Source organism: Rhinolophus sinicus, linkage group LG01 (genome assembly GCF_036562045.2).
Source record: "Rhinolophus sinicus isolate RSC01 linkage group LG01, ASM3656204v1, whole genome shotgun sequence".
NCBI lineage: Eukaryota > Metazoa > Chordata > Mammalia > Chiroptera > Rhinolophidae > Rhinolophus > Rhinolophus sinicus.
In genome coordinates, this window is record NC_133751.1 from 178,375,802 (window position 1) to 178,391,053 (window position 15,252).

Consider the following 15,252-nt stretch of genomic DNA (forward strand, 5'->3'; position numbering starts at 1 on the left):
TTTTCTGTTACATATATTTTACCACAGTAAAAAATTATCATAAGGTGTTTCATGCACTCAAAATAATATATCATATTATGTAATGATAAAATGAACACCCATTTACCCACTACTAGATTAGGGAATAAATCATTATTAAACGTAAGCCTTGGGCACCCCTCTGATTGATACCCTCTTCCTTCAAAGGATAACATTCTTTTGATTTTGTGTTTACCATTCTTATGCTTTTCAACTTTGATATATCCCTAAATAATATGTTGATTATTGTATGCCATAAACTTTATATGAATTATATTTGGTAAGTATTCTGCAAGTATTCCTTCTTACTCAAAGCTATAATTTTTTGATTTATCCACATTGATATATGTACCTATATCAATGTTTTCGGAATGCATTAAGTAAATATGCCACATTTTATTTATCCAAAAATAGTGTTAAATAATGTGATACAGTGACTATCTTAAACAAAATTGGGACTCTGGTTAACTCTTGAATGATTCAGAACACAAAATCTATAGGATCCATATAATTCTTAAGAAAAAAATTTCTTTTAACATAAAAGTTGATATTGAACTCTTGTATTTATTATCTGTACTACATACTAAGCAATTGTGCACTGAATTGTTTTTAAACTGTAGTATTTATTAGTATTGCTTCTACAATTAAATTATATCTATATATGTATATATAATTTTAGCAAAAATCACATTTAATCTACCTTCTGTGTTTGTCTCAGCACCTAGCACAGTGCATGGCTACCAGAGCCCAGAATTTCACCTGCCGGTGCTTAGTAAAGACACTCGCAAACTGATTAAGTAAATTAATTCCAGCTCCTCGGTGTCCATCAACATTGATAACTTAAGTATTGGACTTTTAAGATTAATGTGAAGAGAATAAAAATTACACTTTTCTATCCTTTCTAACTCCAAGTCTTTTGTCTCCAAGCATGAAAATAGCCAGGGGAGAGAGAATGGGAGGCATTGAAAGTTAGAAATGGGGGAAAGTGAAGTGGATTCTAGGCAAGACTGCCACTGAGTGCCCTTATATCTTGGGTTCAGGTCGCCTTTGTATACAGTTCAATTGCATGGAGAAAACCCGAGTCTCACATACAAACATTAGAGTGGCATTTGAAAGATTAGGTCACTGCAGTTAATGTCAGTCTATTGAATTCATATACATGCTTGGGAAGTAATAGTCAAGAACTGATGACATTTAAAAACTGTTCTTTTCTTAGGTACTGAATAGGATTCTAGAAGTCCAGAAGAGATAGGGGAGCTTATGTACAGTCCAATCCTACTTATATAGGATTTTACTAATTCTTCTGTTCTTTTGTTCTTACTAATAAATAACTATAATTTTTATGTTCATCCACTCATAAAAATAGAAGAAAAGGAAGTATATTATACAAACTATTAACATAATTGATATAATTAATTATGGGTAATTTAATTGATTTCCTTTTCGTGATGTTAATTTTCTGTTAGAAACATGTATGGATTTCATAAACAAAAAAAGTTTTAAAAATCCAGTTAAATACTACTAGTAATCAAGGTGCTAGTCATGTCAATAGCTAAGTCCTTGGCTAGCTTACCTGCTAGAGCCCACCAATTCACATCTTATGTTTTCAGCTTGCTTCCCAGAAATCCCTAGTGAATGACACAAGTTTGCCACATTTGTAGATGAAGTAAAATGGTAGTTTGGAATGTAGTACTAGAATTTATCAAATTCCCTTTACAGAGTAAAGTAAAATATCCATGAAAAAAAAATAAACCTACCAGAGTACATTGCCTAGAACGTAGAAACTCAAAAGAAACAAAAGAGAAAAACAACTATCCACTATCACGGGGATATCTGGCAAAGCAGTGGGGCAGAGGTGCTACCTTTGGTCAGAGGTACATCAGCTAAAGCCAGAGGGACAGCCTGAGGGACTGATCAGTTAAAAATAGTTAACCCTGCCCTGATTCACAATAAGTGTCACAAAAAAAATAACACAGTATTGCTTTTCCTTCCTAAGCATGACAGAAATTCTGGTGTTTCTCAGTAAATGCTGGTATCCAATGACACTGAGGAGTGATGAGCAGTGATAATCCATATAGGTCTGTTAATAGTCACCATATTTTTCTTGTATTCATTAACAATTATTAAAGAATGTGAATACCAGAAAGTATACCCTCAATTGTAATATATTAGGCATAATTTATTCTCTTACAAGGCAAACGATTTTTCAAGTCTTAGCAATGATTAAACATCATTGGGATGTACAGAAATTCTAAGAAAGTTAGTTATACGATGTTAGATTGAAATCTTGCTGCAACCCACTTTGTATGAAAATACAAAAATCCTTGCATTTGTATAATACTACTTCTTTAAAATATGTAATTATGAAACATAATACTTATAAAATATATAACATATATGAATGGCTGATACAATAAACAAAAACACCTGTGCACCCACTACCGATATTTTGAGTCCCCTGTGTAGCTTTCCCAAATTATATTCTCTTTTCTCTGTCCCCATTTTTGTGTGTACAGTTCCCTCAGGGTTTACTGTGTAGGTACATCCCTAAACATTATATTGTTTGGTTTGAGTGTTTTTGAACTTTATATAAATTGAATCATTATGTATTTGTTTTTTTAACTCCACATTAAGTTTGTGACATCTGCCTATGCTGATATAGTCAGCTGTAATTCATTCATTTTTCTCAATAATGAAAAGTACTTCATTATTGAATATACCACACTAGGCATTCTAGAGATAAAGACTTTTAAAAAATTGATTCATAGTTCTATATTGTGTCCAAGTTAGATGCCTCAAAAAACCCCAATCATTTCCTTCTTGAGAGACAGTGAAGGGTGTATGGCTAAGAGCCATTCTCAAGGCTTAAACCTTGGCTTTACCGGTGTGACTTTGGACTGTTTACTTAACCTCTTTGAGCCTCAGTTTCCTCATTTGTATCACAGGGTTAACAATAGTACTTATCTCATAGAGTTGTTACAATGATTAAATGAGCTAATACATGTTAAGTGTTTGAAACAGTGTCCGGTTCATATTTATGTGCTCAATAAACATTATCCACCATAAGAAACAGAGATTTGGAATGAAGTCTAGATGTTTCTGCAGATTTAAGTGTGTATGAGAAGCTATTTTAAGAATTTTTAATTAATGAACTAATAAAAAAAGCATTGTTCCGAATAATTCTGGAGACGAGATGACAAATTTTGTTTCTTCCTTGTACTGTCTGAGACATTAAAGATAACACTAAGTGAACAAAAAAAGAAAAAGGAAAAGGGATAAGCTTTAAAAGAGGTTATATTACTGGGGTCCAGCCCTTAAACAGAGGAGATGAATATTTCTTATCTATATTGTAATCATAGACTTAATGTAGCGAGTCCATTAGGATATAAATTTATGATATTCTTTAAAGAAAATGTATCACCATGAAGACCTCTAAGTGAATTGAAAGCTCAGGGAGTAACTAGAGATTAAATCATCATCTAATGGAATGAGGCCAATTTACTACTAAAAAAACTACAACCATCTCCACCCTTACCCTGGAGAAGAAACAAACAGAGGGAGGGGGAGGAAGTAACTTTTGACTACAGGAAACATTCATGTGACATTTGTGTAGGGAAAATGACTATTCCTTAGCTGTTCACAAATGGGAAATAAAAGTTAGGATATTTTTTAAAGGTAGCTTCTTCATTTATTATTGGTTACTAATTTATGTTGAATGCAGAAATTAGACAAGCAAATATTCACTTTTCCTTTTCAAAATCTGTTATCCTTGCTATTAAGTGGAAGATAATAAAATCATAAGAATGAAAGTGATCTCACCTGCTGAGCATAAATTAGTGTATCGTTACTACTAGCCACTGAAAGACTGTGTGTGCCGTGATTCCAGAGACTGTACCTGCCTCGGCCCTATTGTAGTTCCAGGCTTAGCAAAGTGCTTGATGCATTGACATATGGGTGATGCTTGGTGAAAAACAGTGGAATAAATAAATGAATAAACACATTCCTGTCACCTTGAAACAATAATAGTCTCAATTATTTCATTGGTTCTAGCAAAATACATTTCAATGCTTGTCAGTTAATAATTCTGACTGCTAGGAAATTCATTTTTATACCACACTCACATCCTAATACTATATTCAAAATCAATAGTTCTCGACAAATAGTTTCACTTTTTATAGTTAGTATTTGATAAAGTAAAATAAATTTGAGGATTCCCTTTAAATAATTCAGTGGCAGCCTTCCTCCCTGTCCTTCCCACCAGGATTGGAGTCCACAGATTGGAAATCAAAATTCTAGATTTAGTTCTTGCATTCTTACTCAGAATAGAAAGAGAAAAGGATTGCCCTGTATCCTCTATATGAAAATCTTCAATGTAATCATGAATCACAGCATCCGTCATTCTTAAGTATTTTTAAACCTTAGCAAAAATAAATCCCTTTAATCTTGACTCTCAGGCTTTATTTTTCCAGTACTTTTATTTTTCATAGTCTTTTCTGAACCTTCTCCAATGTTTCCACATTTTCAAGTTGCAGAACCCACAAGTGGTCACAGCTCTCTGGTAGTACTCATTTAATAAGTGTAACGGAGTGACAGGCTTCTTAAAGATACGCACTTTTAAATGCAGGAAACAGCGAATAAAAATCTGAATCGAGAAATAAATAGCACTGGACAATTTTAGCCTATGATGTTTGGTGAAAAAGATATCACAATACAATCCGTAAAGTTACTGTATTTCTTGGACCTTATCTCTCCCGTACCAGTGTTATTCTGCTGTGTAACGGGATACACAGTTCAAGTCTCTAACCCATAAAAATACAGGAATGAGTCCCATATGTACCTTTGCCGAGTCTTTATGATGTAGACTCTGATTAGCCTCCGGGCCACACAAGTTGAGTTAACGTGTCTTTCCAAACAATTCTGTTATATTTCATTGCTCAGACTCCTGTTGGCAGGCTGATGAAATGAACAGTTGTTGTTCTTCTTACTTCCTCAATCCAAGGAATCCACTACAGTAGCTTGGAGTATGTTCCTGGGAGCTAAACTATCACTTCCTTGCTCAGCCTTTTAAAGCATGAATACAGCAAAAAATCATGTCCTTTGTATCAGGGTAGGTGAAAGTTATGAGTTAGCTAGAGATTTCCCAAATCCTGAATTGGCTGAAAGTTGATGTGGCAGTTTATCTAAACCCGGAGGGCCACTGCACTGTGGAAGAAGTGGGGAATGTATGCTTTTGGGGTTTTATTTGCATTAAAGATGGGAGTCCCAGAAGACAGACATATTAATTGTCAGTTAGCAGCTTTCTCAATCTGATTTTCTTTCTATCAGTGCTTCCTCTGACTCAATCTGAGTTTAATATAAAGAGCAACGAACTTGAATCACAAGATGCATTCATTCCTTGGCTTCCCCCCTTATCATCTGTGTAGTTTTGGGCAAGTCGCTACTTCTCTGAGCTTGTTTTCTTTTCTCTAATGTAGGAATAATGGTGTCTGCCATAGCGTTATTTTGAGGATCAAATGGGGCAATGTTCAAGGACATACTGGGTAAACTATAAAGCAGAATAAAAATGTAAGGTATTATTGTAATTATCAGCAGGCGTATCTCACAGCCTGATGACTTATGTGTGACTTTATCTTCCAATGATTCTATCAACGGGTTGGCAGAGTGAGCCCAGTGGGCCAAATCCAACCCATGGCACGTTTTTGAACAGTCTGTGAGCTGAGAATCGTTTCTACATTTTTAGAAAATTGTAAAAACAAGACAAAGAAGCAACATGAAGAAGAAAAAGAAGAAGGAGGAGGAGGCGGGGGAGAAGAAGGAGACTCAGAGACCATATGTCATCCAGAAAACCGAAAATAATTTACTATCTGGCCCTTTACAGAAATTTTGCCGACTCCTAAGAGAGTAGAAATAGCAATTTACATCCACAATGTCTCTACCAAATTCTGAGCATATCACCCTCTCCTGCTGCCTCATTTCATCTCTTCAAAATCTCCCCCAATTCTACACCAATGGGCCATGGATGCAAACAGCCTATTATTTTGTGATTAATAGGTGGGAATAAAGATGCTTCAATCACATATGAAATATATTTTTTTAATTCTCAAATCACATGGTTTGAGAGGCCAGCAAATCCGCATACTCAAATTGAGCTGTGGGCACAGATTATTTTAGAAAAGACCAAAGGAAATCACATTTCATGTTTGCGCCCCTAACCCCCAATAAGCCACTGCAAAGAGAATGATCGAATCTCTCTTTTTCTTGTATCACCACAGTCTGCAAAACCTCTTAATCCATACTGATACTGGTAGCAAAGAGCTTCTGACATAATTAAATTGAACCATATGGATTCGGAATCAAGATTAAGAAAAAAAACTAAAGCATTTATTGTGTTGAAATTTCTTATGCCAATTTTCTGCTAAAAAGGAAGATTCAAAAGGTCAGGGATTCTGCAGCACAGACTTAGTGGTATATTAGTTACAGTAATTCAGCCTGAAAATTCCAGCAGAAATAAATACAATGGAATGCCATGAATTACAAGAGACCACAACTTTAATCAGCTCATGGGAAAAGCAAAACATGCATTTGGCTATTGACAGTTGATAAACTCAATCCTAAAGCTTGTTTGGAGGCTGAAGAGCACCAAGGTCTTACCACCACTGCTGTTATGTTGAGCAAACATTTTGAGCTTCCATTTTTTTTTTTTCTGCTGCTGGTTGTGATACAAAGGCACACAGAGCAGAATCCTATCTGCATTTTTCTTGCAGCTATTCATTATATTCATTTAGTGGGTGTTTTCTGAGTCAGACAATACCCCAAAGCATGAAAACCAATATGGATAGATCATAAGTAATGGCATGACAGAAACTTTATGAATTATTTTACTTTAGTTTCAGATGCAACATTATAAACCATAGTGCAAACTTGTCCTTGCTAATGTCACAAATCTTATTTATACCAATAAAAGGTAGAAAACTCACGTTAATGAGAATACTATGCCAGACATATAAATATTCATTAAAAACGTTTTACCTCAAGAATCTTACAGAATTCTTGGGCTTTTATTGAAATACAGTATCCAGATTTCATATGAATTTTGACCCATAAGAATAACGCTTGAATTTACAAATCCTTTAGCTTCTTAAAATTAGTTAACAATGCCAAAAGATTTTTTTTCAGTTCCTTAATAAATTGATTCCAAAACTCATAAAGAAGGCAAATGCATGGTAAACATGACAATTTCTGGAAAAGAAAAATAATGATGCAAAAATTCTCCTTTCACGTAGTAAAATATACTCTAAAACTGTAGTAATTAATTTGGTGAAGCATCATTATAGGAATAGGGAGATACCTCACTGAAATAGAACAATCTAGAAACATACCACAGAATATGTAAGAATTTACTCCATGAAAAAAAGTGGTATATCAGTAAATTGTTTGGAGACAAGTGGTAGAATAGTGTGAAAAAAATGTTTGGACAAATAGTACATATATGTAAATTTCTCAAATAATATATAAAGATTACAGAAAATTATTATATTTAAGTTTTAAAAAATGAGTATGTAAGATACATTTTAAAAATAATACTTGAATGGTGTAACCAATGCCAAAAAGCCATAAAAGGAATTATGGAAAAGATTTGATAACATAAAATTTCTAAACTGTTTTATGGTGAATGTGCCATAAACAAACCTGAAGGACAAACAATAAACAAAAAAATAACTTCAACACATTCTACAAAGAGATATTTTCCTAAATATATAAAGATCTCTCACAGATCAACTTAAAAAAACAATGAACACTGAACAACAGCAAAAAAAAAAAAAAAAAGGATAAAAACACGAATAGGCAAGTCACAAAAGAAAAAGCACAAATGAACTATAAATATATGAAAAGATAATCAGAGAAATATAAATTGGCAACAGTGAGATAGAAAAATTTTCCTCTCTTAAAGGCAATCTGGAAGTATAGTATATTGAAATTTGATCTAGAAATTTTACTCCTAGAAGTTTAACCTAAGGAAATTATTAGACAAATGTATAGTTAAATATATTTGCACATGGTAACAACAAAAAACTAGGACTAAAGAGTTACCCATAAATAGGGAGCTGGTTACCTAAACTATACAGCACAATTATTTAAGAGAATGATAGAAAATGATATATATATATATATGGAATATTTAGAATTATGTTTACTTAATATTAACACTTGTTATTTCTAAGTGGTGCATTTGTTTACTTTCTCATTTGCAATAATCTGATTAATTGATTAAAATAATAATGCACACGATCATTTAACAAAATAAAATCTGTATATACGCTCATGGAAATATATCTATGATTTTTTTTAATGAAATAAGCAGTTTACAGAATAGCATGTGTATTGTGATCCCATTCAAGTAAAAGTATAGAAGGATATGAGACAAAAAGAAAAAAAAAAGAAAAGAAGAAGCCAGAAGGAGATCTATACCATAGGGCTTGCCGTGGCAATCTTTGAAAAGGGAGATTATAAATGTTTTCTCCCGTTTTCTTTTCTTTTAAGTCTGAAATCTGTAATTTTCTTGTAATAGTGAAAAACAGAAATACTTTTAAATTTAAAAAGACTGAACATTTTAACACAAAATGAAGACACCTATGAAGATGCTTGGCCTGTAGTAAGTCATCATTAACTGTTTTTGTTTGTTTATTTGTTTGAAAGAGAGACCCTTAAAAGCAAACATTACATCATCAGAAGAGCTCAGGCTTTCCTTCTATCTCTCTCTGCCTCTCAAGTGTGAAATGGGGATGGTAGTATTAGCTAACCTATTGAGTTGCTGCAAAGAATAAGAAAATACGTTTCTGTAAGTATAAAGTTTACCTAGTTTCTCTTTTAAATGAGTAACAATTGTAAAATTAATAAATGACAAACCTTCTGATTATATACTGCTGCTGTCCAGGGCCTTCCTGTAACTCAGGCCAAATTTCCATTAGTCTAAATAGGAAACATCTTCAGAAAAGACTGAAATGTTGGCATAAGAATCATTTTTTAACATGTTCCTTCCTGGGTAAGTTACTTTGTGAAATAATTAATAATTGGCTCCATGTCTGGAGTCCTGAAAGAAGGGCTCTATATAGCCTGCAGTGAAATCTACAATGCTAATGCTTATTTAGGCAGTTAATAAAACATACATGCTTATTATCCAATAGCCCATTAGTCCTCCTTCAGAGCGACCACTGCTGCTTTTGAATCCGCAGAAGACTGCACTGTAACTATGTGTTGTTTCCTTATAGAACAGAGGGAGTTTTTAATTGTTACAGAGTGTCATTTAAATTTCTACCCTGGCTATTTAAAAAATGGACATCTGGCTAAAAAAGAGTAATAGTTCCTCTGTTCTATTGTGTAAAGATAGATATTGGCACCTCTCTGACACCGCAAATGGGCAGCCAAACATCACATTAAACGGTATTACAGAGCTTGTAGTATGGAAAATGAGTCTAAATGATGACTCTCCATGGCCACAAAAATTATAACTGACCTGAACTCGTTTGAAACCATGAAGTTTATTTTGGTCCAACATCATAGTATAGTCACCCTCATCATGTTACCAATAATTAAATACCTCTCTGTGGAAGGTATCCTATTTTGAAGCGCTACCCTCCCTCAAATTGGAAAGTACTATCATGAGCTCAGGGAGCACGATCTCTGCCTGTGCAGTATTTCTTCACAATTCTTAGGAGTCGGGGCATTGAGAAGGTGATATGTTCTCTGTTTTAGTCACTAAACTAAGTGTATGCAACAGCAACACTGAACCCCTTAGGATTTTATTGGTGCTACCCAAGAAAGAAAATAGTGAGGGAAAAGAAATGGACTCCTTAGGGGATGGAAGGTGGATATGTGGGTAGAATCAAATGGAAAATGAATTGTACACTAGGGAGATTCCAAAACTACTTATTGGGACAGAGAATAAAAATAAATGAACCCAGACGGCAAGAATAATCTTTACCAAATTAAGTAAATGAAGAAGAAAAAGAAGGAGGGCGGAAAGGTAGGGAGTGGAGAAATAAGAAGAAAAGTAGATTTTTTCCCCCTCTTTCCTGGTGGAAAAATTTAACAAAAATTTTCTTTCAAATGGGATGTGCTTAACTTCTCTAAGCCAGAGCCACTGCCATCAGTCAACCACATTTATCGAGCATCCATTTTACACCCTCTTTTAAAAAATTTGTATTAAATTTATTGGGATAGCATTGGTTAGTAAAATTATATAGGTTTCAAGTGTACAATTCTATGATACATCATCTATATATTGCATTGTGTGCTCACCACCCAGAGTCAGTTCTCCTTTTATCACCATATACTTGACCACCCCTTACTCTCTTTTGCCACTCCTTTTCCTCCTTACCCTTTGGTTACCACTAAACTGTTGCCTGTGTCTATGAGTGTTTGTTTCTTTGTTTGTCTTGTTCATTTGTTGTTTTCAGTTTTATATCCCACATATGAGTGAAGTCATATGGTTCTCGACTTTTTCTGACTTTATTTGGCTTAGCGTGATAATCTCACATCCATCCATTTTGTCACAAATGGCAGTATTTCTTATGGCCGAGTAATATTCCATTGTGTGTGTGTGTGTGTGTATATATATATATATATATATATATATATATATATATATAATATGTGTATATATACATATATACATATATAATATATATATCACATATTCTTTATCCAATCATCTATCAAAGGACACTTTGGTTATTTCCATGTCTTGGTCATCGTGAATAATGCTACAGTGAACATAGGGGTACATATATCTTTACGGATAAATGTTTCCAGATTTTTTGGGTAGATACCCAGAAGAGGAATTGCTGGGTTGTATGGTAATTTTATTCTTAATTTTTTGAGGAAACACCATACTGTTTTCTGTAGTGGCTATACCAATTTGCATTCCCACTAGCAGTGTATGAGGGTTCCTTTTTCTCCACAACCACTCCAACATTTGTTATTACTTGTGTTGTTGATAACAGCCATTCTAACAGGTGTGAGGTGGTATCTTGTTGTGGTTTTGATTTGCATTTCCCTAATTGCTAGTAAAGTTGAGCATTTTTTTCATATATTTGTTGGTCGTTTGTTTGTCTTCTTGGGAGAAATGTCTCTTCAGGTCCCCTGCCCATTTTTTAATTGTATTTTTTTTTTTTTTTTTTGCTGAGTTGTATGAGGTCTTTATACATTTTGGATATTAGCCCCTTATTGGAGGTATTGTTTGCAAATATCTTCTCCCATTCGGTTGGTTGCCTCTTTGTCTTGTTGATGTTTTCTTTGCTGTGCAGAAGCTTTTTAGTTTGATATAGTCCCATTCATTTATTTTTGCTCTTACTTTCCTTGACTTTGAGGTCAGATTCATAAAACCTTCTCTGAACCCAAGGTCCGTAAGTTTAGTACCTATGCTTTCTTCTATGCAATTTAAGTTTCACATATTATGTTTAGGTCTTTGACCCACTTTGAGTTGATTTTGGTATATGGTGACAGAGAGTAATCTAATTTCATTCTTTTGCGCATGGCTTTCCAATTCTCCCAGCACCATTTACTGAGGAGGTTTTCTTTTCTCCATTGTATGTTTCTGGCTCCTTTGTTGAAAATCATCTGAACGTATATATGTGGGTTTATTTCTGGGTTCTCAATTCTATTCGTTGGTCTGAGTGTCTGTTTTTCTGCCAATACCATGCTGTTTTGATTACTGTCACTTCGTAGTACAAATTGAAGTCACGTAGTGTGATACCTCCAGCCTTGTTCTTCTTTCTTAGCATTGCTTTGGTTATTTGGGGTCTTTTGTGATTCCACACAAATCTGATGATTTTTGTTCTATTTCTTTAAAAAAAACAAACATGCCATTGGGATTTTAATGGGGATTGCATTAAATCGGTATATTGTTACTCTCTTTTAAGCTGTATTACGTCATTAGCCTCAGGTGAAACCAAATACTCTGTCAGGTCCCAGAATTCCGAAGTCGAAAAAGTTTGACATCTCATCACCAAGGACAAAAAGATAACAAATTTCTGTACAAAAATCAGAGTAAAGAGCATGTTTAAAACTATTTACCTATGACTATTTTAGGTAGTTGAGAAGCATGCATATGTGTTATATACTAGAGTTTCTTCAGAGTTGTCCCTCTTGGTCTTGTATGTCAGAGATTAAGGGATTGTTATCTCATGTTTTAAATCCTACCTTTTGACATTTATTTTCTTGTTTAGCTAGTTGCTCATTCATGTATTGAGCCCCTGCTATGTGATGGCCCTGGTGTTACGTGCTAGGGAGATACAAAGCAGAATCAGACAGAGCCCTGGCCCCAAAGAGCCACACTTTAATGGGGAAACAAATGCATAAATAGGTAAATTCAATCTTCATGGTAACTGCCATCATAACATAGTATGTCCTTTGCATCATTCACTCATCAAGATCGAGTATAAAAGCAGCCATCTCTTAAAGCCTTTAAAAACTTCTCTGACACAGGTGGAATTATTCACTCCCATACTCTTTTTCTCTCCATAGTACTTTATCTTGTTTCTAGCAGAACCCAGATTTAGCATTATGGATTACAATTCATTTTATACATACATGAATCCTTGGTAGACTGTGAGCAATCTGAGATCACACAGGGGCCAGGTATCCTTTATTCTGTATTCCAGATGCCTAGCAGTATTTGGCATGCCATGGATATTTAGTAGATGCTTCCTAAATTGAACTTTCAATGAGTATTTTAATTCTTAATGCACTGGGTCATCTCTCTGATTATGTGTTCCCTCCAAAACAGCCATACAAATTTACAATGGTCCAATGAGCCAGGAAGACAAAAAATTAATCCTTGAGGGGAAAAACTGCCTGTAGTCAACAGTTTGTCAATACATTGCAAAGGATGTCATAGCTCTAATATTTTTTTCCTTTTGGTTAATAATGAGCAGTCCATCCATGGTAGTGAGGGTGTAAGTAGTCACTAAGAATTAAAGGAGCTGATGTTTCGCAGTTATGACTTTAATGAGATGTAAAATTTTTCCCTGTGGCGCTTTAGTTTACTATCATAGGATTTATTTTCAATCTTCTTAAAATCATTATTTTTAAAAAGAGTTAATACTTCCAAGTGAAATAGTTTAAAAAATAAGGTGAAAGTTTAAGATAATTTTTTTAAAAAGCAAATCGTATTGAGAATGTACTAATATTAATGCTTGTTTTATATACTTTTAGAAATAATGTCTTAATAGAACAATTGCTGGAAAATTAAAAGTCTAACAAAAAGTAGGCAATTGACAGGAAGTCTCTTTTCCATTCTTACTATATTCGGACAGCTCCAGAACCTTTGGCTCCCATTGTTACCAAAGTTTAATTTAGGAGCTCAGCATATGTTTTGTCACTTTTATTTATGAAATACAAATCAGCAATTACTATTTATTATCATATTATTTCATAAAACGGCTTTATAACATTCAAAATATAGAAGGTCCTAATCTCTGATGACAGACATTTAAATTGAATAAGCTTCGCTTTCAAAAAACCCACTTCCATGTCCTTACTATTCTCATATTGTTGTTGCATGGTGACAATCTTGGCATAAATTTGCAGTGTCCACTGTTCACTCTTTGAAGTTTCTGTGCCGTATCCTGCTCTTTCACTCATGCCTGTGTCATTTCGCCATCCAACAAAGCCAGAGGAACCCGCACTACGGACCAGGTGCCACGGTCAGAACATTCAGCTTGTGGGTCCTCACAGCTGTTTTGAAGCAATCTGCTTCTCAAAGATTAGCTCTCAGTAAGCAATCGTTTATTGCTTAGAACCAAACTGGATAACTATCACAACGAAAGCTGATAATTTTAACAAATATTTCCTGAATTAAAAATTCACCTCATAGCATTATCAGTTTGTTTAATATAAAAAACTGACAGGATTTTTTGAGTCTAAGTTAAAGAAGTGTAACTGTACATATGTGATAGCAGTGTAGCATTCTAGAAGAATAAAAATAATAGAACATATCTTACTAAAAATTTCATTTTTAAAATTAACTATATCTGTATTCTGCACATTGAAAAAAATTCAAGCAGTATGAAAGAGCATATGGTGAAAAGTCTCTCTCCTTCTTCTGACTCCACTTTTTCAAATCCCCTCCCCAGAGATAACTACAGCAACTATGGTTACCAGATTTTTGGGTATCTTTCCATAGATACTCTATGATTAAGCAAATTCATATTCTCATCGTTTTCTTCTTTACAAAAATGATAATACACCATATACGTCCTTCTCTGTCTTGTTTAGGTTAATAATTTTATCTTAAGGCTGGTCCATATTAGCACCTACAGATCTACCTCACTCTTCTTAACACTTGTGTAGTATTTCATTGTGTGGTTATTTAAACCCCATACATAACCCCCATACATAACTTATTTAACCAATTGCTTTTTAAGGTTTTTCACAGCCTTTTGCTGTTGCAAACAGTAATACAACCAGTATCCTGGTACCCGTATATGTGTACCCCTGTAGGGTATCTTCCTGGAAGCAGAGACGCTGAGCTCTAGGGTGTGTACATTTCTGGTACTCTCCCTGCCTTTCAATTACAATTTGGAGATTTTTAAAAGACCCACACCACTCATCACCTTGCCATTTGGCTCTTCCCCAGACTTGATGATTCTGGTTCCTTTATCCCGGCAATTCGTAATCCTTAAAAAAACATCACAATCACCATGGGGTTTTTAAAAATATCAATACCAAACTCAGAGATTCTACTTTAATCCATGATTCTAATGTGTTGCTGGTGAGATCTACTCCCTACACCCACTTCTCCTTCTTGGAGCATCCTTCAATCTGTCCTAGGCAGAAAGTAACCCTAAAACAGTGAAGAAAGCACAACAAATTGTTCTTGAAATCTGACTGAAGAACTGTTGAATCGTTTGTGAGAAGGTCAATTACTTATATGATAAATATATAAATTATTCATATGCCTTCAGGAGCAGAATGGAGGTTCCTCTATTTTTCTCCTTGCACTTAGCTCCCTCTTTCACCCTCTTAACTTGTTCACCTTAAAGAGTCTCAGAGACATTGCTGAGTCCTTTCCTGTTTTATTAAATATATGAGCTGAAAAAATAAGTACTAGTAGAAGTCAGGAGTAAAATCAGGAATGAGGTATAAGAGTCTATTATGATCTGAACTCCTTACTACACAGTTGTTAGAGATCTTTGGTTTTTCTCCTTTTTACAAATATTTATTTTTCTTTCA